The sequence below is a fragment of the Propithecus coquereli genome, unplaced genomic scaffold (assembly GCF_000956105.1).
Source record: "Propithecus coquereli isolate 6110/MARCELLA unplaced genomic scaffold, Pcoq_1.0 Scaffold8, whole genome shotgun sequence".
Taxonomy (NCBI): Eukaryota; Metazoa; Chordata; class Mammalia; order Primates; family Indriidae; genus Propithecus; species Propithecus coquereli.
In genome coordinates this window covers 15,082,120-15,106,260 of record NW_012154173.1, presented here as the reverse complement: position 1 = coordinate 15,106,260, position 24,141 = coordinate 15,082,120, and the positions used below count along the sequence as shown (strand labels likewise).

Here is a 24,141-nt window from a genome sequence, read left to right as displayed (position 1 = left end):
GAACTCCTGAGCTCAAACAATCTGCCCGCCTCAGCCTCCCAGAGTGCTAGGATTACAGGCATGAGCCACTGTGCCCAGCCTCATACATTGCCTTTTCACTCTGTTTACTATTTCCTTTGCTGCAGAAGCTTTTTAGTTTGATACAATCCCACTTGTCAAAACAGAATAATTTTTTAACAAACTTAATTTTGAAATAATTGTAGACTCACAGGAAATAGCAAAACCCTTCACCTAATTTCCTCCAATGGTAATATCTTGCCTAAATACAGCATAAGATCATAACCAGGATAATTCATATTTTACCATTTTTACAGGTGTTTATTGTGTGTCTGTGTATATAATCCTATGCAGTTTTATTACATGTGTGGATTTGTGTAACCACCACTGCAATTAGGATAAAAAACTGTTTTATCACTACAGGGTTCTGTCATGCTATCCCTTTATAGCCATATACCTTCCTATCTCCATCCCTAACCCTCAGAAACCGTTAATCTGCTCTGCATTTCTTAATTTTGTTATCTCTGAAATGTTTTGTAAATGGAATAATACAGTATATGATTTTCTGAGATTGGCTTTTTTTCACTTAGCATTGTAACACATCCGAAGAGTTGCATGTATCAATAGTTTGCTACTTTTTATTGCTGTGTAATATTGCATAATATGGATACATTACAATTTGTTTCATCAGTCATTTGAAGGACATTTGCATTGTTTCCAGTTTTGGGCTATTATGGAATAAAGCTACTATGAGCATTTCTGTATATAGGCTTTTGTGTAAATGTAAGTTTTCACTTCTCTGGGATAAATGCCCAACAGTGCAATCATATTGTGAAGTATGGTAAGCACATGTTTAGCTTTGTAAGAAAATGCCAAACTCTTTTCTAGAGTGGCTGTACCATTTTCTATTCCCATCAGTAGTGTATATGTAATTTAACTTCTCTGGATCCTTGCCAGCATTTGGTGTTATCCCTATTTTGAATTTCAGTCATTCTGCCAGGTGGGCAGCAATACCTCATTGTACTTTTAATTTGCATTTTCCTAATGGCTGATGATGTTGAACACCTTTTCATGTGCCTGTTTGCTATCTGTATGCCCTCGTTAGTGAAATATATGTTCTTGTCAAAGTGCAGAATTATTTTAATATAAATCTCTTAAATTTATGCAAGCACACTGTTTCAGGAGGGAAAGCTGTCCTGAACTATTTGGGACAACTCTCCTTCTTACGCAAAGAGTGAAGTCATTCAGACTTGCTCTAAATTGTGGCCACCCGGAAAATATCAACCACCTGTAAAAGTCCAGCGGGCTCTTATCTGAGAATGACCTATATTCCCATAGTTGGCATGCAACTGAACACGTAACAATTTTTTATTAAAAAAATTTAAAAAGAGTGGGCACATTTGATTATTCTTTTTATGTATATTATAAGGAGTTGCCTTTATGTAAATTTACAGACCACTGGGATTATTTTAAAGCCTGTTAAGACTGCAGCTGATGAAATAGGCCAATGAAGAATTCGAGCTGGCATTTCTGATCATCTGATATAATAAGAGGATTATTGCTTTAAAATCAGATTTTTTCCTCCCTTTCATCTATATATTTTATACACAACATATAGTTTTTTAAAAAAAAAATCTCTATTAGTTCCCTTTCTTCCAATTCTTCCAAATTTAATAAATATAGTCATGCAGTCTATAATAAAATCTTTTGTCCCATGGCTATTAAGATGATCAAGCTTACAAGTGAAGAAGCAGAGAAAACAAGGCAGCATACACATATAAGTAAACTGATATTCAAAATGGAATAGGAGCCGTTGCGGCTACTTACTAAAGCTCAGGAACGTGTTGGTCATAATGTAGTCACTGCTTCTTCATATAGACAATGTATTATTTGCTTAATGGAAGCTTTACCTGTAACTTAAGGCTGCGGTCCCCAACCCCCAGGCTGCAGCCGGGTGCTGGACAGCAGCCTCACTGCCTGAGCTCCACCCCACCCCACCCCACACCACTAGCAATGCCCCCTTTTCCCACTCCCATCTGTGGAAAATTATCTTCCATGAAACTTAGGAACTGGGCGGCACGGCACAGGTGAGCCACAGTCCAGTGAGCAAAGCTTCATCTGTATTTATGGTTGCTCCCCATTGTTTGCATCACAGCTGGAACAGCCTGAGCTCCACCACCCCACCATCCGTGAAAAATTGTCTTCCGTGAAACCGGTCCTTGGTGCCAAAAAAGTTGGGGACCACTAGCATAAGGGCCTCAGATGTCATGGGGATAGAAAAGTAACTTTTACCCCCATGGCTTTTGGTAGAATATGTTGCTCACCATAGGCACTCAATATATATCAATCGGGTTAATACAAAACACAAATTAATGCATTCACTTTTAAGTGAATTACAAAAACATGAACGGAAAGAACAACAAAATCTCTTAAGAGAACGGCCTCCTTCTTAATTATATGGTAGGATAAAGGATAAAGGCAATCAACTTGGTTAAAATGATAAGTTCCATTTGTAGAGTTATATTTTTATTTGAATTAAAAAAGATGACAATAAGTGGATTGAGTTAAACTGTATAATGTATGAAGCTGTAAAATTACAAAATGATAATGTCATACCCATGACATTCTTTTATATGTTTGAATCAATATTATAATAATCAACTCCTTTTAATAATTTATTAATTACCCATAAATCATCAAATTTAATATACCGTGAAGTTAATGCTTTCTTGATTTTACCAGGAGATATCAAATAAAGATTTTTCACACCTGACTGATGGTGATTTAAGCCACTATCAATTGTAAGAGGCATCCCAATTTTAGAGAGATGCTAAACTATGAAAAAATGTGTACATCTTAAAATTGATAAAATGTGGTAATATAAGAAACATTTGTTGACATATATTCTATGCCAGGCATTATGATAACTGCTGGAGATACAGAAATGAACACGATGAAGTCCAAACATCCAATAAGTTTATAGCCTAGTAGGAGAAAAACAGATAAACAATTTTATGGGTAAAGAGTAATGATCTTTTGAGTTCTCAAGTTAATTTTTTTTTGTTTGAAATACAAGGAGAAACCTACTGGTAACGTCATTATATAAGGGGTATTGATTATGCCATAGCTTAAAACTATAAGTAGTTTTATGAGCATACAGGGAACAATCTGTAACAGTTCTTTATTTGTCAAGCTCTTATTAATATAGTATCAATACCTGACAGCCACTTGAACATTTGTCTATTTTTGAGACATTAGAGTGAAAAACAATCATTTTCCTCTCAAGTTCCAAGATTCAGAGTTGACCCTCTATTTAACTCATGCATTTATTCAGTAAATATTTTATCATCTTACAGCTGAAATAAAATGTAGCATTTTAGTCTCAATCAAGAACCACTACAAAATAACAGAACTAAACAACATGAGTGATTTGGTCTTAACATCAAATACAGGGCTTGTACCAGATTCAGGTCCCCAAAATATTGCTGAGTAAACAATAGAGTTTGTTGTTTGTGACAGAAAGAGAGAGACAATGTGATCTTCAAATCCAAATCCTTGTCTTGCTTCAAACTATGTTAAATTCCTAAAGAGAGGTGTGTATGTGTGTGTGTCTGCTTATCTATTATTGTGATACATGGTATAAAAAAATGTTTTAGTAAGAGTTTTCAAGAGAGTCAGAATTGATAGGACATACAGAGAGATATATGAAAAGGGACTTAGTAGGGGGAATTGGCTCGCTTGATTATGGAGGCTGAGAAGTCCCACGACAGGCTGTCTGGAATCTGGCGAACCAGGAAATCCCGTAACATGGCTCAGTCTAAGACCAAAGGCCTCAGAACCAAGGAAGCCAATGGTGTAATTCTCAGTCCAAGCCCAAGGCCTGGGAGCCCAGCAGGTCACTGGTGTGAGTCTCAGAGGCCAAAGACTGGAGAAATTGGAGTTCTGACATCCAAGGGGAGGAGAAGCAGGGTGACTCAGCTTCAGGGGGGAGAAGGGGGAGAGAGAGAGAGAGAATGCCTGAATTCTTCCTTCCTCTGCCTTTTTGTTCCATGTGGGGCCCCAGCCTATTGGGTGGCACCTATCCAGATTGAAGTCGGATCTTCCCCCAGTCGGTCCACTGACTCATATGCTGATCTTTCCCCAAAACACCCTTACAGACACACCTGGGGCAGTGCAATCATTCTAATCATCAGCAAAACCATCTGGTTTTGCTTTCGGCAGAAGTGGAATGGGCTCTGTGCCTACTAAAGCATTGAGAATAAATAATGCTTTATCCGCTATTGAGTATCACTTAATCCCATCAAGTTGACACTCCCAAATCAACCGTCACAATATTTGGTCTTTGTCCCCAGTTCCTGGCACAAGATTCCTTAAACTGTTGGAATTTATTGTCTTTTGTATGCTAATGAGATGACTCCTGGAGAAGAGGGACCCTAGATAGCTTCAGGATGGTGGCTGGTCACCAGAAAAACCAACCACATGATCAGAGGTTAGAACTTTCCATCCTGCCTCCTGACTTCTGAGAGAGGGAAAGGGGCCAGACACTGAGCTCAGTCACCTATGGCCAGAGTCAATCATGCCTACATAACGAAACCCTCATAAAAATACCTCAGTGATGGTGTCCATGGAGCTTAGAGTTGGTGAACGTGTGGAGGAGCTGGGAGGGTGGTGCACCCAGAGAGGATGTGGCAGCTCCATACACCTCCCTCTCCCCAATACCTTGTTCTATGCATCTCTTCCAGCTGGCTGCTCTTGAGTTCTACTCTTTATAATACATTGGTAATTTTAAGTAAAGCACTATCCTGAATTCTATGAGTATTCAAGCAAATTATTGAATCTGAGGAGGGCATCAAGGAAACCTCTGAATCTGTAGTCAGCTGGGCAGAGGTGTAGACAGCTGGGCAGAGGTGTAGACAGCCTAGGCACCCCATTTGCAGCTGGTGTCTTGCGGGACTAAGCCTTTAACTTGCAAGGTCTGTGCTAACTCCGGGTGTCAGCGTCAGAACTGAATTTTTGGACATGCTGGTGTTAGAGAACTGCAGAATTGGTATGGACAAATGGCGTGTATTTGATGTCAGAAAAAACCACACATATGTTATATGTTCATCCATTTTCCTATTGAATTCAGGCATTGCTGTTGGAATTGCTTTTGCCAAGGAAGTGTGAGGGGAGGTGAGTCCCTGTGAGGCAGAGCCTGAAGCCATGTGTGGTTCCCTGTCTTTCTTCCCTCTGCCATGATAACGGCAATGTTCTTAACAGAGGCTGCTCCTTCAGCCTGGGTCCCAGAGTGAAGACCACAAGCAAGAAATAAACTTTGTTATCAAGGTTTATGTATAGCATGTCTTCACAGTGTAGCCTAGCTTATTATATTAGTTAAGGTTCAAGTGATATGGAATAAAGGAATTATTGTGGGAGCTGGAGCTTAGGCATTTGTGGGAGCTCGGGAAAAGTCTGGGAAAGGGTGTTGCCTCTGGTCTGGTGGTGGGGGGCCTGGAGCCACTGCAGGTCAGCAGGGCTAAAACCACCTGTCTCATGGCCCCACTTCCACCACGTGGCTCTCTGCAGAAGGAGCTGACAGTCTGTGCTACAGAGCTGCACGCACAACTGCACAGAACTTGAAGGTGAAGTAGGAGACTCAGCAGGAGTGTTGGCTGGGAGGTCAGCGATCAAGTGTGCGAGCTGCAGGTGTCCACCCTCCCCTCCCCCGTGCAGCCTAAGAGGGGACTGGCTGCCTCTTTACCTCTGCCTTCCAAGTCTCCAGCAATTTCTCCTGGGGCCAACCCTAACTCAGAAGCAGATGGGAATTCCAGGAAGCCTAGTTACAATTTACCTAGACTGATACACCCCTGTCATGAGCACACTCCAGGGAAAAAACGTATGTTCTGTTACCAGTTAGAGCTCGGCTCCCAAAGCCCTGTCTGGACTCAGACTTTGGTGAATAGAGAGGGACTATTTGTGAACATCAAGCTCCTCTTGCTTCCTTCAGCCCGAGACCCAGACGAGAGCAAAGCTGAGGGTCTGCTGCTTAGGCTTTTTATCCAGGACCATACTTGATCTTGGCCCTTGAGATTAGCACTTGGGCCATGGAGAAGAAGAAAACTCTTTCTTGCTAAGGCCTGAATCTGAGCTTTACTAAGCCACCTCTCTCCATGTATCCTTGCTCTGGTCCTGCCAGACCTTGCCAGGGATGGGGGGAGAAAAGATAATAAAAAACAGCTTGTAAATGCCATTCATGGTTCTTAAGCCATCCCACTAACTTTGTACCTCTTTGTGGGCTACATTTTATATCTATGTTTCATATAACAGAATTCTTTGCTTTTGGAGATAAAGCCAAGTGGTAAGGCTTGAGCACTGCCAGAGATTAGACAGTGTCCTGAATGGACTTAATAATACCACATGTAATAGATTCACCAGCTTAATAGACACTTTCCATGTTCTTGGTAAAGGAAACTGACTGGTGTCCAAGGCTGAAACCACCCTTACAAATTAATAAAGGGGTGCAAGGCAAGAACTATGGTAAGGGCCTAGCTAAAAATAACGCACAGGCCTACCTAAAAATAATGGTAATAATTACTCACTGTCACCCTGTTTGCTTTCCTATAAGTGCTACTCAGGAGTCACATAACTGAGAGTAGTCATAAAGGTTCTTAACTTTCTCCATAGATAACATCACCTTTTTGAAACCTCAAGGTAGTTTCTGAGATATCTTCCAGGCCCTGCATTCCAGTGGAAAAGCTGACTCACCCAGACCAGTGGCCCATACTGAGGAATTGACTTAACTGGTGTTTCGACCCCCACCTAAGAACTGACTCAGCAAAGACAACAATTTCTACAGCCCAATGGTTCCACCCCAAACCCAGCCAATCAGCAGACCCAACTGCCTAGCCTTTTGCCTGCCAAACTGTCTTTAAAAATGCTTTCTCCCAAATTTTTGGGGAGGCGGATTTGAGAAATTCCTCCCATCTTCCCACTTAGCACTATGCGGAATTAAACTTTCTTTGCTGTAAACCCTGCTGTCTCAGTGTATTGGCTTCCTCTTGAGCAGTAGGCAACGAACATGGTTGGGTGGTAACAAGACTTGTTGGAAGATGAGTCCTGTAGGTTATTCTTTATTGAACACCTGTGCACCTCTGCTCCCACCAGCTGAGTTGCATGCTTACCAAGAGCTAGTTGTGTTTATTCCCAAACCTGTTTACACCTGTAAGACCAATGGAATGTAAGCAGAAGTGATGCATGCAGCTTCCATTTCACTCCTTAAAAAGGAAGTTGCTTTGCAGCTGCCTCCTCTGCATTAGTTGGTTCCAGCAGTGGTGGTTACATTCAATGTGCAGTTTTTTCTGTCCTCTCAGAACCAGCAGCATTGTGCAACTTCAGACAGAGATCAGCACCATCTGTCTGGCACTCCTTCCACCCTCAGAAGTCTGAATTCTGGCTTTGTGGGAGCCTTCTTCCTGTAAACTTCTAAATTTTAATAATCCTAATCTATTCTCTTTGTTCATGGGCCTAGGGTAAGTATGGAGTAGACACTAAAGACTATTTGTACTAAATTTTCCGGAGAAAGCAGGCTACTAGTCAAGGTTATCGAGCCTCGGGGCAGACCACTTTCAACATTGGTTTTGTGTTATGGCTGAGACAGCCCATTCCTGGAAGCAAGAGTGTTTAGATCACATCACACCTCTGCTTAAAAACTGGAGTCCTGATGCTTCCCATTGCCCTAGAACGAAACCCGAAATTTTGGTCCTGTTGTCCAAGGTCCTGTATGAGCTTGTCCCAGCTGCATCTCTCGGAAGTCACTTCTTACTGCCCTCCTATTTACTCCACTCCAGCCGGACCAGCTTTATTTCTGTTCACCAAATAGCTGAGCCCAGCTAGGAAAATCTGCCTTTGCACTTGCTGTGATTTTTGCCTGGAATGTTCTCTCTGGAGACCTTTGCTTGCTATTTTCTTATTCTTCAACTTATGGCCTTATTATCACCTTTTTAGAGAGACCTTTTTTGAACACCTAAAGAATTGCATTCTCTCTATATAATCCTGTTTATTTCTTCCACAGCATTTACCACATCTGTAACTGCTTTGCTTACTTTTTCATTTGCTGGTTTTCTTCTCCACAACCAGAATAGAAACTCCGTGAGGACTTCTGTCTTATCTGTCTTGTTTACTATCCCACCCCTTTAAGTATTTATTGAACAAAGAATGAATTTAGCTTTCAGTACTGTCTGAAATGTGCAAATCAATGCAAATAGATTTCTTTTATCCTACAAAGGAACCCAGAAACTCAAATTAGCCAAATACATAACTTCCAATGTTCTAAGCCTATATAGGACTAGTGGACGACTGTTTTCATTAGTGGACCATTCATGTGCCATAGTAAGTCATCTGGGAAGAAGAGTTTGGCAGCAAGAGGGTTAAGCACAGTTTTGACGCAAGACACTGTCAGAGGGAAGAAGGGCCATTGCAAACAGTTCACTGACGTGTTTGATCTAGGCAAACGCACATCACAAATCTTGCAGGCTTATGGCTGTTCATCCCATCCAGCCACACTCCATCATGAGCCTGAAGGTACCTATAAATAAGCTCTGAACACTAGCTCAAAAGAAAAAAACGTACAATCTTGTCGAATAATCAAAAATTTAAGGCTAAGTGCAACAGTCAGTGAAATTGATGAAATCTTCCTTTAACAAAGCCCTGTCAAACAGCCTGTCTAATGTTGACTCACGTTGCTTTTCAAAATGCATCTGGGGCCCATGTGAATCTGAGGTTTGACTATCGCAGTGCCATGGAACCAGTGTTTGGGAACTGATTTAATACAATCTGACTTTTGTGGTACTGTATCTCGTAAGAGTCAGCTTAATTTCTCTTTGTCCCATATAGTGATACGTTCTTGTTCTACCATAGCTATACCATCAATGGTATTTATTTTTAAACCATTAATATTTATATACATGTAACCTGATAAGATCAATATGAAATTTTATCTAGATTGTTCAGAGAATGATTTTCCAACTAACAGATTATCGAGGTCCTATACTATTCCCACTGAAAGCATTTATTATTGCTTCACTACAAACACAGACACCCCTCCCCCCAGGAAACTGGGTGAACGAAGACACTAAGACAAGTCATATCTGTGATTTCAGCCTCAGGACAATGACACTAGCCTGCCCACTAACCTTTGCACTGCCCCATGATACCCTACACTCTCTCCCTTCTGAGGTAGAGGATTTAGTTTTATAGGAAAAGGAGACCTGGCTTTGTCCACTGTCAATATCCCAAGCCCACTGAAGTTTTGCACGTGTGAAGATACAGGAAAACTTTCTTATTTATTCTATTCTGTTTGTCCTTTTAAGGCCTTGACAAACCTTAGTATAAATTCCTTCTATATCACAGTACACTGTAAGCATCATGCTCTGAGCCATTCAGAGAAGGCTGCAAAATGGGAAGTTTGTAGCTTCATAAACATGGGATTCTACACTGGGGCTTTCTATTGCTGATGAGTTGGACAAAAAAACAAATCCTGTTTCCCAGATGTACTTTTGGCAGAGCTATGTTTGTAAACCATAGTGCAATGAAACAGAGAGAACACTGTAATTATAAAAGAAACACTGTTTTTCTAAAAGTGCTTGCTAGACACCATCATTTATGACACTGAGCATTGTTAACCTGATATATAGTCTTCCTCAGTGGGACAAAGCTGTATTTTCTTAAACTTGGATTTTATGGAATTCTTATCCCTTAGTACACATATGTGCTAGGGAGAAATACAAAGCTTTCAAAAGCAGGAGATGAGTTAACTGTCCTCTGCAAGGCCTTTGGTCTCCACAGGGGCATGGAGCAATGCTCCTTGTGATAGGGAAAGCCTTTGTCTACAAAGCAATAAACTGTGTTAATAGGGGACATGGCGAGAAGAAGCACAAGAATGAGGGTCCTAGAATTATCCATTCTTTTCTTCTCCTCTAGAGGAGGCTGGAAAAGGCGGGTGGGAAGGTTGACTGGGAGGAAGCTGAGGTTTGCTGCTTTTTCAATTGTTCCTGACTTTCTAACTCGGGTACTGACATCCTAAGTGGGAAACCTCAGGGTCTGCAGCAAAATGGAAATGCATCACTAGGCTGCCTCCCACTTTCCTCTGTTTTGTGTTTTTTTTTTTTTATTTCAAAGTATTACGGGGATACAAATCTTTTTGGTTACATGGATCACTTACCCAATGGAAAAGAAGTCATTTTACCAAAAAGACACCTGTACTCAAATGTCTGTAGTAGCACAATTCACAATTACAAAGATATGGAATCAACCCAAATGCCCATCAATTCATGAGTGGATTACTGAAATGTGGCATATGTATACCATGGAATACCACTTGGCCATGAGGATGATTTAATGCCTTTTGCAACAATCTGGAAGGAACGGGAGACCATTGTCCTAAGTGAAGTGTCTAAAGATTGAAAAAACAAGCACTACATGTGACTTAGCATCCTTAAGATGCCCTGCTCAGCCCCTTTCCCTATTTCTCTTTCATGTAGACCTTACAATCAAAACCATTTTCCCCATCTACATTTAAAATAAATAATTTTCATTTGGAGAGTGAATGGAGCTCAGCATACCAAATGCTGATGATTTGAAATACGGAATATGGAATATGTGGAATATTCTGTCTAGTTGATCAAATAAAGAGAAAACTTCCAAACCTCCACTTTTAATTCCTATTCTAATTCATCTTATATGGAGCTGTCCAATGAATCATTCTAGTATAACACTTTTGATGTCTCTACAATACGCCCAAATTTATCATTACTACAAATTGCTTGTAGAACAAACTCCAAAATTCTAATCTTGGTGATTTACAGCTCTCCATTAATTTAGTTAAAAAACTAGATGCCAAGAACTCCACTAGGCATTGCTGAGAATACAGATGTGGAATGGGACAATATATAGTTTAAAAGTGTCTCCCCAAAAAGCACTTAAAGAAAAAATAGAGAAGCCTGCCTTGGCAGACACCCTTGCAGTCAAGTAATCACACTGAGCCTTATCAGCGATGGGACACATTGAAACTTGTGCCACTTGATAGGATGCACTGAGAACGTAGCCTGATTTTCTGATGTTCCTGCCAAAGAAGCATAACAAGATTCTAGTCACGAGGAAACGTCAGACAAACCCAGACTGAGAAACAGTCTATAAAATAGCTGGTATGAAATCTTCAAAAGTATTAAGGTCATGAAAGTCAAGGAAAGATGGAGGGAAACTAAAGAGATATGACAACTTAATCCAATCGCATGATTCTCTACTAGATGCCGTCACTATGGCCATCGTTGGGAGAACTGGTGAATGTTGAGTGGGGTCTGAGGTTTAAGTAATGTATCAATGTTAATTTCTGATTTTGAAGGTCCTATTGTGGTTATTAAGAGAATGTCTTTGTTTGGAGGAAATATACTCTGAAGAATTCAGCTTGATGGGGCAGCTTACTTTCAAGGGGTTCAGAAAAAAAGTTCTTTATACCATACTTCCAAGCTTTCTGTAAGATAATTTCAAAATAAAAGAGGTTATTAGGGAGATTTGCTCTCCCTTGCACTATCCTGCTTCTATATGGTGGTTCTTTAGAGTGAAATGTTACCACTGTCTGGGTGGGTACAGAGGTAGGAAGCACAGTTAATAGTTAGAAAAGTTTTCATGGAGGAAATGGAATTTAGGAAGAATTTATATAGGCAGAGATATCTAGAAGAAAGCCTTCTCGTGTATGAGAGCAGTATGTTCAAACGCATTTAGTGCTTCTCCATTACCTTACACACTAAGCTTTTGAACAGGGAAATGGGAGGCAGAATAGAAAAGTGGCCAAGATAAGCATTGGAGTTAGACCAGGATTCAAGTAATGATTTGTCTTTAACCACCTATGTGACCTTAGACTGTCTGAGTCTCAGTTTCACCATCTGTAAAATGGTAACAAAGCTGATGTGTGTGTGTGTGTGAATGAGATTATAGACATAGTTCCTGCTACACAGTATTGCTTAGCGATGATGATGATGATGGAGATGTAGCAATAGCAATGATCTCAATGACGGTTGGGGAAGGTAATCTGTCTGTGCTGTGCAGGAGGGATTGGTTCGGAGAGACCCCGAAAGAAGGCTGAGCAGCTAGGACACCGTCAGCGACTGTCCTGATGACAGTAGAGCAATGGCTGCCGGAATGGAAGGACAGGGGAGATGAGTTTGTTAAGGTAAATTCTACAGGTTTGAAATAGAAAATCAAAGCTCAGGATGATCCCTAGGAGGTTAAAGACTCCTCTGAGATGTAGTCTCTAGCAGAGAGAAGAGCAGTGTCAATACCAATGAAGAAAATTGGATGTAAAGCTTTAAGTCCAGTTCTCCCCACCTAGACCCCTTCCAAACTCATAAGTCAAATCAAATACATAGATGTGCACTTTTTGGCTTATTTTGTCTTCTTTCCTCTGTATTCTTTCTTCTCCATGTTTCTGTCCCTTCCCTCCTTCACATTCCACCCAGGCACTCAAAGCCCTGTATTTCTTCGAGGTTTTGGTCCAGAGTTGTGCCTTTTCCAGCCCTGAGAGAATGTCTGACGCAAACGCACAGCAAGTGTTGGTGGCTGAGAGCTTGAAGACTTCCCAGGGGCTGTTGTCGGACGGATGCTGTTACCAATGCAGTCCTCGTTCTGCATTTGTTCTGTACTTCTACATACAGCTGATGCATTGGACTGAACGTCTGTGTCCTCCTTTCCCCAAAATTCATATGTCAAAATCCTAACCCCCAACATGATGGTATTAGTAGGTGGGGCCTTTGGGAGGGTTAGTGCTCTTATTAAAGAAGCCCCAGAGAGCTCTCATGTAACTTCCACCACATGAGGACACAGCAAGAAGACGCCACCCATGAACCAGGAAAAAGCCCTCTCCACACACTGAATCTACTGGCACCTTGACCTTGGACTACCCAGCATCCAGAACTGTGAGAAATAAATGTTTATTGTTTAAGCCACCCACTCTTTGGTAATTCTTTTTTTATAGCAGCCCTAGTGGACTACCAATACACAAAGTAGCCCGTGGGGCTCAGGAATGACTGAGCTGGTACACAAAGATCTGAGACTTGTAGCCTCAAAATCTCTCTTCTCCCCTGGTAACGCCACTTCCTCCCAACTTCCTTTTCCATGCTTTCCCTCCACTGCTGCAAATATGCATTTGTAGTCCGTGTCCCTCAAGGCTGTCCTTGATACTAATTTTACTGATTTCTACCACATTCCTTGAGGCATAACTAGAATGATTTGTCCACCCTCCCTCATTCCCATGACTGAAGCAGTCACTTTAGACTGGAAGGCTCTTCCATACTTTGGGGTATGGGCAGCTCATTGGTAAGTCATCTCTCCAATGCTTTCAGTGAAGAAGAACATTTTATAGTGCTTTTCATTGGTTCAAATATACTTCTACTGAATGGAAGTTAGGAGGTCCGAGGGCAGGCACTTCGCATAAACTGTTCACAGCTGTATTTCCAGTATTTAGAAGGGCACCTGCCACATGGTAGGTGCTTAGCATTGCAAGAATGACATAACTGCCCCAGAAGACTTTACCACCTTGTTGGCAAGACAAAATATATGAATAGGAAACAGAAAGTACCATGCTTTGGTGCTGCCTCTAGTTCTCTGGCTCTAGGAGTACAGCTTGCCATCTCCCAGAGCGGTCTGTAGTGGTCAAACCCAGAGTTTTCTCTCTAGTCTCTGCCTGTGTCTCTCTGAAAGCTTTTTGTTTGTTTATTTTTTTGTTTTGGCAGCCTGTGCTTCTATTTCTTCCTCTGAGACAAAGCTGAGCAGTAGTAATTAAAGCTATTCCTTGTTTTTTTTTTTTTATGTTTTTGAAGACAGAGGATTGCATCTAAGGTGTTAGCTTATTGAATTCAGGCCTCCTGCTTGTGCCTCAAGAATATATCCTTTTATAAAACTGGATTCTTCTCTTCCGTGAATGAGTTCTCAAGGTCATAGAGCAGCAGAAAGCTGAATCAAAGGCACAGAATGTTCTTGTAGCCATCATATCAGTAAAATTATACCTATCACTGTCCATTAGAAGAGATAAATGTCTGTTTCCAACCACTATTCCTGCATAAAGTGAGTTTTCTAATTTAAAAAGGCTTAATTCAGCTCATTTTATACATTAAGTATGTCAATGAATTTAATTAGAGATTAAAATTTCCAATATAATTCTGTGATTTTTTTATGTAAAATTATCCACAATGTGACAATATGCCCATCCTAATTGAACAATGATCAGAACAATCAGCTGCAAACAACAAAGGGTAACACTGTCTTTATAACAAACAATTCTTATGAAAGGAATTTTCATAAGGATTACTTAACTGAATGTCAAAACACATTTACTGAGAGATGAATTGAGACCACAGTGTGGTCTCCTAAATCATTTAGTGTGTAACATGTGGTCGGATCGGTTACGCTGTCTGAATTAAAGCTAGAGATGGATATCTACATCAGCATGACCCCAAAAGAAATACATTGGATAATGGAGAGCAGGTGGGAGGCAATTAGAGAGAAAGAGCTGGGACTGTGCCATGATGGTTTTTATATTTGTTTTCTGTTTTTTTTTTTTATTTTGTTTTTTGTTTTTGAGAATCTTGCTCTGTTGTTAGGCATGTTGTAAACCCCTGCAGAATCCCCCTCAAAACCCAGATGTAGAGATTGAGACTGTGTAAACACTTCAAAGCGGGAAGACGAGAAGGATAATGGGACACAGAAAAACAAAAATGACAAGGAATGTTCTGTCAGCAGCATGTGATTAAAAAACCCCATACAGATCTGGTAGAGTGTGATTATTTCCAAAAATGACACTCACTTTGAAGTCTCTTCTTTTAGTCAGACCTCTGTTAGGCTAAGGACCTCTCTCAGCGCTGACATGATAGATCAAAGGAAGCACCTCGCCCTGCATGAGGTGCGTGACTAGCACGAACCACTGTAGAAATGGAGCAGCTAATGGATAGGCAGCCAAAGTCACCATCACAAAAACGCCCCATTTTTTGGTTCTAAAAGGATAAATGACTTTGACAAAGACCTTTAGGACTTCATAGTCAATGGTGGTCACTTGCCAAGTAGTTTAGTTTTTTCCAAGAGAAAACAGAATGAATAAATCATTAGTTGGTATTGAACAATTATCTGGGGTCTACTCTGAAAATGGAGCCTGATTTGTAATGCAGGTTTGTCTCAGGCACCTGACTCTTACGGAGATGAGCTCTATCTCCAAGATGTCATCATCCTGGCAGGGTTTTTAGAAAATACCAGGCTCCTTGCGTGCCACTTTGGAGAATGCCTCCTGCACATACTTGGATAACAAGGGTCACCATGACAAGTGAACCCTTCCTTTGCCGTTGCCAAGACCGAATTAAATTTTCAGAGAGAATTTCACTCCTAAATGGTTATAGCTGATTCATGATTTTCATTTCTTTGCCAGACATCCAGATGGTTTTTGAAGAGGCTGCCAAGGCAAAAGCAAATCCTCACCTCTGGATAAATAGCTCAAATCTCAGGGAGATAAAAGCCAATCCTCCAGTGTTCTCTTATTTGGCATTCTCCTCTCTCCCCATTGTTGCTTCAGTACTATTACTCTTTAGTTTTCCTGCAGCAGGGTGTCTTCCTCCAAAGATAATGCTGTTTGGATATACAACCACCTGTCCTAATTCATTGCTGTCCTGTTCTGACTTCGCAGTCACTTTCTGTCATGTACTTGAATAGGGCACTTCCTCACCTGCAGGAAATACCCTAGAAGCTACCAACGTCCAGATCTGAAACCTCAGTTTCCGTCTTCTGAACTCCATGCAATGAATCTCCATTCCACTTCAGCCATCCACTTTAAGGACAATGCCTTGTGTCACCTCTGAAATCTTAAATTCCAATTTCTTACTCTCAGACCGTAAGTTCCTGTCCGTGCTTTCACCTTTCTGATTTTTAATACCATTTAATTATTTAGTCGCTAGATACTTCTGCTTTCTCTAGACTTCTAGTTTCCTCTTAGCTGTAGTTCTTTCTATACCCAAATTGGACACTGTGGTGGATAACATTTGCAATAGTTTCATGGTCTAACTGCATGCCGTTGCACACTCACCACCAAAGCCCAATCCTAGATCTATACTCCAATTCACCTTCTCCATCCCTATGCCCAGAGAACGGGAGCTGCTGGAGAAATATAGGGAATGTGTAGGTTGGTTCCACTGCATGATATCTAACCTTAGAAGGATGCTTCATGTTGCCTGTTAATCCTCTTTTATATTCATGTACTAGAGATATTCAAATGAGATGCCCAGGAATGCTGGGGAGGCACAAAGTTGTACTTTACATAAGAATGGTCGTTACTTGGAGTAGCAGGGCGGCAACTCCACAGGCTACTTAATAACCTGTACTATGCCCTGGCATGCAAAGTTGAGTTAGACACCCCACACTAGCGATTTGAACTTTAAAAATAGAAAGAATTTACCAGATGGCACCTGGACAGATTGAAAGAGGAGCAGACATGCAAAGAGCAGGAGGACCACAGTAATGATAGAGCCTCTACCCACTTACCTCTTTCTTCATAAATGTATATGATTATTTATTACTTAGACAATAGGGTAAAGAGAGTGGACAAACCTGTGCAACTCCTCTCTCATATGGGCTATCAGATGCATGGGCCTGCTCAGAGCAGATTCAGGTCTTGTGAGACCTGAAGTTCATACAATTTTGGGCACAGGCACAGGAACAAAAGTAATCAAATGCATTTAAAAGTTGCTGCTACTTTGTATTGAGCTACATAACTGTGTAATCAAATTACTCTTATATGGCAATTATTGACTTATCAATGAACACATATAGGAGTTCTGCTGTTTTCTTCAGGACATTTAACTGAGTTAGTGGCAGTTTTACAAAGCATTTTGTCTGGATGTCAGCAGAATGGCAGAATAGGAGGTCCCAGTTTTCACTCTCTCCCACAAAAATTATCAACTAGAACTATCCCAAGACAAAAACACTTTATTCCCCAAATATGGGGATAAGTCTGAATCACCTGCATATTTCACAGAACTAAATAAAAATCTGCACTGAAAGGGGAATGTATTTGAATGTGTTGCCCCTCCTCTTCCCCCAAATCAGCACATCATATGGAGAGGATTTCCCAGGGATCATGGTTTCTTCAGTGGGAAAAGAGAAACAGGGAGGTGGATAGCCAGCTTCCCTATCATTCTGAGATGCTTCCCAGGAAGCCGACTCTGTTCTTACCTCACAGGGAATATGGGCAATATGGGGGGAAACTGTGCAGCTAGATTATGTGGAGTCAGGTAGAAACAAAGCAAGGATGCAGAACCACAGAGCCGAATACACAGATTTTAGTGAAAGCTCAGTGTACCCGCCAGCAGCAGTACTTGATCAGAGGTACTAGCTAACAGTATAACTCACCTGCAAAGCTGCCTTTGTCACTCCCAGAAGAGGTAGGAAGAGCTACCTGGCTTGAATCCCTAGACAGGCAGACTTCAGACCCAGCCTCAGGTCCTACCCCAGGGAGAAAGGCAAATCTCAGTCATGTACTTCTACTGACATAGTGGTTGGTCCATCCATCCACTTAACCTCAGGGGCTCTCCTATAATTCTGTCCAACTGTTGAACTCAAAAAACAGTACCTTCTGGCCAGGGAATACACTCTGTGGCCCAGCTGGATGAGAGGCAATTGCAGTGCCCATACAACAGCTCAGCATAACAGCAGAGCTCAACCAGGAATCTTGCTGGATGGAAAAGCCTACCTAGCTGCTCTACCTGAATTCAGAGCAAAGGCCACAGCTCAGCCTTTTAGAGAACCTGAAAGCAAGTTCTGTCTGCCCAGGGTCATTACCGGCTAGTCCATCTAGAACCATAGGCCAGACTAACTGGTGAAGGTCTATCCCTGCCAAGGAACTTCTGTAAAAGCCAGAAAAGTAGCTATTGCCACAAATGTGTAAATACCGACACAAGGAAATAAGGATTACAAAAACTCAGGAAATTGTGACACATCCCCCCAATAAAAACTAAAAAAGCTCCAGCAATAGAGCATAAAGAAAGGTAGATGTATAAAATGACAGAAAAAGAATTCAGAATAACCCACTTTAAAAAGTTCAGTGACCTTCAAGAATATGTAGGTTAAAAAATTAAATGAAATTTGAAAAATAATACATAAATAACAACAGAAGTTTGATTCAATAATAGAAAACACAATACATAAAAAAAGAAATCTCAGAGATCAATACAATGACTGAACTGCAAAAAAAAAAAATACAAAAGAAAGCTTCAACAGCCAGCTCAATGAAGTTGAAAAAAGAATCAGTGAACTCAAAGACAGAACACTGTAAATTATCCAATCAGAGAAGCAAAAAGAAAAAAATGAAAAAGAATGAAGAAAGTCTGGGAATTATGGGACACCATCAAGAGACCTACTTACGCATAACAGGCATACAAGAAGGAGAAGAAAGAGAAAAAGCACCAGAAGGAATTTAAAAATAATGGAAAAAAATCTTCCCTAATCTGAGGAAAGAAGCCAGCATCCAGGTACAGGAAACACAGAGGTCACCTATTAAATTGAACCCAAAGAGGAGTTCACCAAGACATGTAATAATCAAATTATCAAAAATCAAAGATGAAGTTCTGAGAACAGCAAGAGATAAGAAATACATCACATATATCAAACCATGTTGAAAAACTGAAAACAGGAAAAAGAAAAAATAAAAAAAATTAAAAAAAAGAAACACATCACATATAGAGGAGTCCCAGTATGACTATTAGTGGACTTCTCAGCAGAAGCCCCTGCAGACCAGGAGAGAGTAGGATGATATATTCAAAGTACTAAATTAAAAAAAACCCCTGCCAACCAAGAATACTTTATCCATTTCTTTCTGCTGCCATCTTGGTTCCATGTTCCCTGCACAAAATGTCCAATGAAGCCATAGAAACCATCCCTGCTACAGAGCAGGAGTAGCCGCAGTCCCAGGTTGAGGCAGGATCTGGAATAGAATCTGACAGTGATGAACAAACTAGTACTAGAGCTTGATGAACAAGATTTCACATAGGCAACCACACAACAAGCTCAGTTGTCAGCAGCAGCTGAAATTGATGAAGAACCCACCAGTCAAACTAACCAGTCACAGTGAAAAGAAGGCACCAAAGGCTATGTCCAAACTGGATCTTTGGCAGATTATGGGGGTTATAGTCTGGGCAGAGTCACTATCCAGAAATCTAAGAATATCCTCTTTGTCATCAAAAAACCAGATATCTACAAGAGCTCATCTTCAGATACTTACATGGTTTTTGCAGAAGCCAAGACTGAGGATTTATTTCAGTAAGCACAGTTAGCAGCTGCTGCGAATTTCAAATTTCAAGGAGAATCTGTCTCAAACATTCAAGAAAACACAGAGACTCTAAGTGAACAAGAGAAGAGTGGAGAGAAAGAGGTTGATGAAACAGGCATGAAAGTTAAGGACATAGAGTTGGTCATGTCACAAGCAAATGTGTCCAGAACAAAGGCAGTCCAAGCCTTGAAAAACAAGAGTAATGATATTATAAAAGTTACTATGGAATTAATAATGTAACCATCTGAAAATGAGGACATTTTTGGTGTTTCAAAAGAGTAACTGCAGCTTAGTTTGAATTTATGCTGTTTTTATTATTAATAAAGTTATGAGTTCTTGCTGGATGAAAAAAATACCTTACCCAGCAGAGCTCTATTTCAGAAATGAGGAAGAAATAAAAACTTTCCCAAACAAAAGCTAAGGGAGTTCATCACCACTATAACACCTCACAGGAATTGCTAAAGGGAGTTCTTTAAATTGAAACAAACGGTTGCTAAATAATAATACAAAATTTATAAAAGCACAAAACCTAATGGTATAAGTAATAGAGAGCAATAATCATAATGCTCTAGAACTGTAATAGTGGTGTGTAATTTTATCTCTAGTATTAGGGTTAAAAAACAAAATTATAAATAAACTTGTTTACCATTAAACTTATTAATCAATTTATTAACTATATGTAAAATAAATGGCCAAGGAATATATATATGTTAAAAATGATGCAAATTTAAACATCAAAAGCATAAAATATGTGTGTGTTGGGGAGTAAAACTGTAGAATTGTTGTATGCAATAAAAATTAAGATGTTATCAGCTTGAAATAGACTGTTATAATATGTTCTATGTAGCCTCATGGTAGCCAAAAAGCAAAAAAATCTAAAAGAGATGCACAAAACACAATTAGAAAAGATTGAAAACATTTCACCACAAAAATCATCAAGCCATAAAGGAAAACAGCAAGAGAGGAAGAAAAAAAAAACAGAGTATTTTCAACACAACCAGAAAACAATTAACAAAATGATATTAGTAAGTTCTTACCTAGCAATAATTACCTTGAATGTACATGGATTAAATTCTACAATCAAAAGACACAGAGTGAATGAATGAATAAAATAAACAAGACCCAATTATATGCTGCCTACAAGAGACTCATTTCGCTTTTCAGGACACACATGGACTGAAAGTGAGGGGATGGAAAAAAAATATTCCACACAAAAAGGAAACCAAAAGAGAGCAGTGGTAGCAATACACCAGACAAAACAGACTTTAAGTCAAAAACTATAAAAAGATCTGGGCATGGTGGCTCATGCCAAGCACTTTGTGGGGCTGAAGCAGGAGAATTGCTTGAGGCCAAGAGGTTGAGACAAGCTTGGGCAACACAGCAAGATCCTGTCTCTACAAAAAATAGAAAAATTAGCTGGGCATAGTGACACATGCCTAAATTCCCAGCTACTGAGGAGGCTGAGCCTCGTCACTTGAATCTTGGAGGTTGCAGTGAGCTATGATAATACCACTTCACTCTAGCTTGGGTGACAGAGTGAGACCCTGTCTCAAAAAGAAAAAAAAAAAACTATAAAAAGAGAAAAAGCAGTACATTCTATAATGACAGAGGGGTCAATTCATCAAGTAGATATAATAATAATATGTGCACACAATGGTGGAGCACCTAAATATATAAAGCAAATATTAAAGGATCTGAAGGAAGAAAAAGGGAGAAATAGATTGCAATACAATAATAGTAGGGAACTTCAATATGTCACTTTCAGTATTGGACAGATCATCCAGACAGAAAATTAATAAAGAAACACTGGATTTGATCAACTCTTTAGACCAAATGGACTTAACAGACATATACAGAACATTCAATCCAAAAACAACAATAGAATACACATTCTTTTTCAAGAGCTCGTGGTACATTCTCCACCATAGATCATATATTATGCCACAAGACAAGTCTTAGCAAATTCAAGAAGACTGAAATAATATCAAATATTTTTTTCCAACCACAATGGTATGAAACTAGAAATTAATAACAGGAGGAATTTCAGAAAATTCACAAATACATGAAAATTAAATAACATGCTACTAAACAATCAAGGCCAATGAAGAAATTAAAAGGGAAATTAAAATTATCCCGAGACAAATGAAAATGTAAATACAACATATCAAAACTTGTAGGATGCAGTAAAAGCAGTACTAAGAGGAAAATTTGTAACAATAGGTGTCTACATCAAAAAAGAAGAAAGATTGCAAATAAATAACCTAATATTACACTTCAAGGAAATGGTAAAAGAACAACAAACTAAGCCCAATGCTAGCAGAAGGAAAGAAATAATAAAGAGCAGAGCAGAAATAAATGAAATGGAGACTAGAAAAACAATAGAAAAGATCAATTAAGTTAAAAGCTGGGTTTTGAAAAAACAAAGTCAACAAACCTTTCGCTAGACTAACCAAGAAAAAAAGAAAAGACTCAAATAAAATCAGAAATGAAAGTAGAGACATTACAATCGACACTACAGAGATACAAAGAATCATAACAGACTACTATGAGCAATTACATGCTAAAAATTGAATAATCTATGAGAAATGGATAAATTCCTAGACACACACACCCTACTAAGACTGAATCATGAAGAAACAGAAAATTTGAACAGATCAACATGCAGTGAGGAGATTGAATCAGCAATAAAAAGTCTCCCATTGCTATGCTTTAGATATGGTTGGTTTGTCCCCAACAAAATTCATGTTGAAATCTGATCCCCAATGTGGTGGTGTTGGGAGGTGGGGCCTAGTGGGAGATGTTTAGGTTATGGGGGCAGATTCATCATGAATGGCTTGGCACGTTCTTGTGGTAGTGAGTTCTCGCTCTTGTGAGACTGGATTAGTTCTCAGGGGAATTGACTGGTTCCCATGAGAGTGGGTTGTTATAAAGACAAGATGCCTCTCAGGTTTCCCCGCTTTCCCATGTGTCTGCTTCTCCTTTGACCTTCTCCACCATGTTGTGATGCCGCACAAAAGCTCTCTGCAGAAGCCTGGGCATGCCCTTGAACTTCTCAGTCTATATAACCATTAGCTAAATAAATCTCTCTTCTTTATAAATTCCCCAGTCTCAGATATTCTTTTATAGCTACATAAAATGGACTAAGACACCCATTAAAGAAAACCCTGGGACCTGATGGCTTCATGACTGAATTCTACCAAACATTTAAAGAAAAACTAATACTAATAATTCCCCACAAAGTTTTCCAAAAAATTGAAAGAGGGAATACCTCCAAACTTTTTATGAGGCCAGCATTACCATGATACCAAAGCCAGACAAGGACATCACAAGGAAAGAAAACTACAGACCAATATCTTTGATGAACATAGATGTAGAAATCTTCAACAAAATACTAGCAAACTCAAAATGCTTCAGAAGGATTATTCACTATGAAAAAGTAGGATTTATCTTTATCCCTGGGGTACAAGAATGGTTCAACATTCACAAATCAATAAATATGAGACACTACATTAACATAACTGAGGAAGAAAGATCATATGATCATCTCATTATATGCAACAAAAAGCATTTGACAAAATTCAAAATCTTTCATGATAAAAAACATTCAACAAATTAGGTATGAAAGAAATATACTTCAACACAATAAAAACCCATAGCTAACATTATATTCAATAGTGAAAAATTGGAAACTTTTCCTCTAAGATCCTGAACCATCCAAGGATGCTCATTCTCATTACTCCTATTTAACATACTATTGGAAGTCCTTGCCAGAGCAATAAGGCAAGAGAAAGAAATAAAAGGCATTAAAATAGGAAAGGAAGAAGTGAAACAATCACTGTTTGCTGACAACACGATCTTATACATAGAAAACCCTACAGGCTATACCAAAATCCTGTTAGAACTGAAAAACAAATTCACTAAAGTTGCAGGATACAAAATCAACACACACAAATCAGTAGCATTTCTCTATACTAACAACAAACTTTCTGAAAAAGAAATCAATAGAATAATCCCATGTATAGTAGCTACAAAAAAGGAGAAATACTCAGAAATGTTAATAAATTTAACTATGAAGGTGAAAGACTTGTACACCAAAAACTGTAAAACATTCATGAAAGAAATTGAACAACACACAAATAAATGTAAAGATAACGTGTGTTCATGGATTGGAAGAATTAATATTGTTAAAATATCCATACTATTCAAGGTGATCTACAGATTTAATGCAATTCCTATCAAAATCTCAATGCCATTTTTCATAGTTATAGAAGGAACAATTCTAAAGTTCATATGGAACCACAAAAAAATCTCCAAATAGCCCAGGCAATCATGAGCAAAAAGAACAAAGCTGGAGGCATCACACTGCCTTATTTCAAACTATACTACAAAAAAAGTAAAGGTAATTAAAAGAGTATGGTACTGGCATAAAAATAGACACATTGACCAATGGAACAGAATAGAAAGCATAGAAATGAACCTGTGCATCTATGGGCAATTGGTTTTCAACAAAGGTGCCAGTAATATACAATGGGAAAGGACAGTCTCTTCAATACATAATGTTGGAAAAACTGCATATCCATGCACAAAAGAATGAAATTGGACCCATATCTCACACCATATACAAAAATCAACTGAAAATGGATTAAAGATTTAAACATAGAACCTGAAATTATAAAACCACTAGAAGAAAATAGGAGAAAAGCTACATGATATTGTTTTTATTTTGGCAATTATTTCATATGGCAATTGTTTTTTTAGATTTGACCCCAAAAGTGGAGGCAATAAAAGCAAAAATACACAAATGGGATTAT

At 39.3% G+C, this 24,141-nt stretch overlaps 1 protein-coding gene and 1 pseudogene across 1 annotated transcript in view; one reads left to right on the top strand and one right to left on the bottom strand.

Moving 5' to 3' along the window:
• Window positions 1-24,141, bottom strand: part of CPA6 (carboxypeptidase A6) — a 279,958-nt gene that overhangs the window by 105,834 nt on the left and 149,983 nt on the right. The gene's annotated exons all lie outside the window — the stretch shown is intronic.
• Window positions 18,913-19,570, top strand: LOC105825338 (annotated as a pseudogene).